The sequence below is a fragment of the Pteropus vampyrus genome, unplaced genomic scaffold (genome assembly GCF_000151845.1).
Source record: "Pteropus vampyrus isolate Shadow unplaced genomic scaffold, Pvam_2.0 Scaffold431, whole genome shotgun sequence".
Classification (NCBI taxonomy): Eukaryota; Metazoa; Chordata; class Mammalia; order Chiroptera; family Pteropodidae; genus Pteropus; species Pteropus vampyrus.
In genome coordinates, this window is record NW_011889212.1 from 386,756 (window position 1) to 390,818 (window position 4,063).

General features: G+C 36.8%; 1 pseudogene; it reads left to right on the forward strand.

Moving 5' to 3' along the window:
- The first annotated feature begins 3,484 nt into the window (after positions 1-3,484).
- LOC105306236 overlaps positions 3,485-4,063 on the forward strand; it is a 1,253-nt pseudogene continuing 674 nt past the window's right edge.

The window sequence follows — 4,063 nt, forward strand, 5'->3', positions numbered from 1 at the left end:
GTTGAAATTCTAACTCCCAATGTGATGGGATTAGAATGTGGGGGTCTTTGAGAGATAATTAGGTCATAAGAGTGAAGCCTTCATGAATGAGACTAGTGCCTTTCTAAAAGGGACCCCAGAAAACTCCCTAGCCTTCTTTTTGTCATGTAATCACACAGCAAAAATATTGTTGTCCATGAACTAGGAATCAGGTTCTCACCAGACACCCAGTCTACCACCATCTTGATCTTGGACTTCCCGGTCTCCAGAACCATGAAAAATAAATGTTTGTTGTTGAAGCCACCCAGTTTATGATATTTTTATACAGCAGCCCAAATGAACTAAAATAGATGGTAAAAGAGACCAATGCAAAAGCCACACTCTGAGAAATTTATGGCGATCAAAGATTAAGTGCTAGCTGAAGGTGGTAGGAATCAAAAATGGATTATTGAGGACAGAAATAATATATAACTGTTCTGGCATCAGGTTTAGTTGTAGTTCTAAGTGGCTGTAGATCATCCCACTAACCATCTTCCTGTCAGTTCCCAATTTTAAAAGTCCATGTGAATCCTGGAGAAGCTGCTTCCAAATGTATCGCTGAAGTGTGTGGATCCAAGCATGCAAGGCCTGACTGTAGTTCATACTGTGGTACATCACTCTTATCTCCTTGTCCTGCCAGCCTGAAGAGCCCATTCCTCTACTGGGAGTGTTACAGCTGACAGATCTCATTTGAGTCCTTCTTGGGAATTGCTATCTTCTGAATGAACCAACTCACCCAAACCCATGTCTCCTCCTTCTGGGCAGATCACATCCAATGACCAGTCAATGTGCATTTAAAAAGGCCTAGGCTCTTTCTTTAATTCAGGATAATTAATGGGTCATCTTAGCTCCAGTGATCGCTGCAGGATTAAATTCACCTTTGTTACAATTGCATGACATTCAATGTCTCCTTCCACTAGTTCTATTTTATTCTTTTCCAAATAGGTATCTGAGAACACCCTCCAAATAAACTTCTGCACACAAATGTTCACTTCAGTGTTTGATTCAAAGGGAACCCAACTTGTGGCACTATCATTAACAAAGACAAATACAAGCCACACAAAAGGAAAAATTATTTGCAAAGCATATCACAATAAAAGGCTTTATTCCTTAATACAGAAAGCACTCCAACAAATAACTAAAAAAGCTTTTAAAGCACTAAGTAGACTGGCCTCCAAAAAGAAATTCAAATGCTCTTAAACATGAAGACTAACATTATTCATTTTAGAAGGTAGAAATTGCATTTATCAGCAGGTAGCAAAAACAAATCTGAAAACCTAATTATAGTGGCACAAACATAATGACATAGACAAATAAAATGTGATAACTGCTGCAGAAGAGCCACATACAGGTGCTTGAAATTTTGTGTAATAGCAATTAATTTTGCTTGATAAAACAGGAGAGGCCTCATAGGACATTCACTATAAATGGTTAGTTCACATGCATAATGGGAATTCAGCTGGATGCTCCTTGAATTCAATCATTTAAGTCCCTCTGGGGATAGCTTCCTGAGTTGTCATCCCCAGTGGCCTTTGTTACTAAAAAGGCATCAGAGTAGAAGGACTAGAATCAGACTGTTTTGATCAACCCTTGTACCTAACAACTGGGATTGGCATAGCTTCATTCCCGGTTCATCTCTTTTTTGATTTGAATTGTAAATGTGGTGACCAACTCCTTGGTAAGTACTCGAGAAGCCTTGTGTTCTAATTATGAATCTCATTAATCAAAAACTTATCCTTGATAAGCTTTTATGATTTTACAGTTTAATACTTACTTCAATCTCAGGATATACTCAAGACCAGAAACAGTCCTGACAACACCATTCTGACTATATTAAATATCACTCTACTTTTAATATAAAAAAAATGATAAACAACCTCATTTAACAACTTACATATAAATAGTGAACTTTATTCTAACTCTGTCCTTTAAAGACATTCTGTATTTGTTATTTAAACCACATTTTTTGTATTTTTTGCAAAGTAGAGAATTGAATTGGGTAGGTTCTTCTGAGATGAAAGCAGCATACTGGAAAATTTTCTGTACAGTGTTTTGCTTTACTCTAGTTTCTTTAAAAATGTCACATTTCAAAGCAAAAATAAAATAGACTTTCCAGAAAAGCATAGCATTTTCTAAAGAAAGAGATACTATTTAAATTTGATTGATTGATAGATTGATTGATTGTAGTTCAGGAGAAGTAGAGATTAACAATAAATAGTAAATAACATTCTGGTTACACATTTTTTGATTACTCCATTTTTCTTAATTGACCAGTAATCAAGTAATTTTTATTCTATTAAGAAAAGTGATATGAAGTTATTAATAGGATTTGTTATGGAGGGATTTATAATTCGGTTTTCAAAATGTTTAAATTGATTAAAAGATTCAGATCTATTAAAGACATTACTATATGTCAAAAATAATACCAACTTATTGGCAACTTATGAAGTTTGGGAGAAAGTTTGTTAGATAACATTGACGGGTGGAGGGGGTGGGGATTGAAAGAGGAGTAGTTTTCATATACCCGAGGAGGAACTGCTGGGAGAGGGCTGGTGACATGAAGCCTGAACTGCATGAGTTCAATTCAACAGACAAGCCAGGCAGGAGAGAGACTCCAGGCAGAAAAAATAACATTCTCCTCACATATCTCCTCACTTAGCTCAACAAATTCAACATTAAACATACTTTGACACCTTTGCCCTGAAGGGAAAGAACTCTCAATTCTCGGTTCATCTCTTTTTTAAACTCTATTTAACTCATGTTTACACAAACCAAACAAGCAAAGCTCTTGCATAATACTCGTGGGAATAAAACCTCAGTTTCCTTTTAAACATTTATCCTACTTCTTTCAGATTAGCATCAGAAGCAAGTTTGGGGAATTGGAAGACACTATCCAGGTTTAACAGATAGCTTTTGTTGGTAGTTGTATCATGTGACACAACCGAATTAGTGTTTGGGCAGACATATATCAAAATGGTTTTAGTCACATAACAATAGCTTATTCATTGCCTTTTATGAATGTGTATGAGAGCCAAACTAAGGTGAAAAAATATCCAAACATCTGCCAGGTTTTTTTCCTTAATTTTTCTTTTTTAATGCATACAATTTATTATATAATCCAGAACTTTCTAGGCATTCTTTCTGTCTCTCTGTTTCCTTGACATCCCATTTTTTTAAGGAAAATAAATGTCAATAAAATGTTTACAGACAACTCAGAAATGGAAGTAGTTTAGGCAGAGGAAAATAAATATAGGAAGTTGGAAATAAGGTTCAGCCCAGAAAATGCATTCAGAGGGCAGCAAAAGTTCAGGAAGAAAAGGCAGCAGCTCAGAAACGATTGAGGATAGATTATGGTAATTAGAGTTTGAGATTATATAAGAGAAAAAGTACAGGGGGAAAAAAATAGTTAAGAAGAAAGGAAATGTGAGCTTTTAAGAATTTGTCACGACAGGGAAGGAGCCTCACGATGGTGCTGCTACTGCTAGAGGGGTTGTGGTTGCCGCTGCCACAGTTCACCAAGGACCTTGTCCAAGCCTACCCACTTCAGGAAGAAAGAGCCAGACTTCTCAGAAGTCAGTGTGTTCAGTAAGAGGGATCCCAAGGCCTTCTGTATGTTCAGCAAAGAGAGCTTGCAATGATCTCCCCAAAAGATGGCTCCATCTCCATTCTGGGTTCTGATGATGCCACCACTTGTCACATTGTGATCCTGAGGTACACAGGAGGTAATGCGGCTCCCTGTTTGATACATTGTGATGGAACCAACACCAAAGCTGAGATCCCGTTGGTCATGAACTTCATGAAATCCTGTTCTGACCATGCTCAATGTAGAAGGCTAGAATTGCACCTTGTGGGTAGCTTCAGTAAGGATAGGCAGTTGTCATAAAAACTTATTCAACAACTTAGTGAATTTGACAGACAAGATGACATTCACTTAGTGATATAATGTGTGACAGAATTAAATGACCTGGAAGAAATTGAAAATCACTTTCCAATAATTTATGGAATTGCTGTCAACATTAAAACTACAGAGATTTACAGAGCCTCC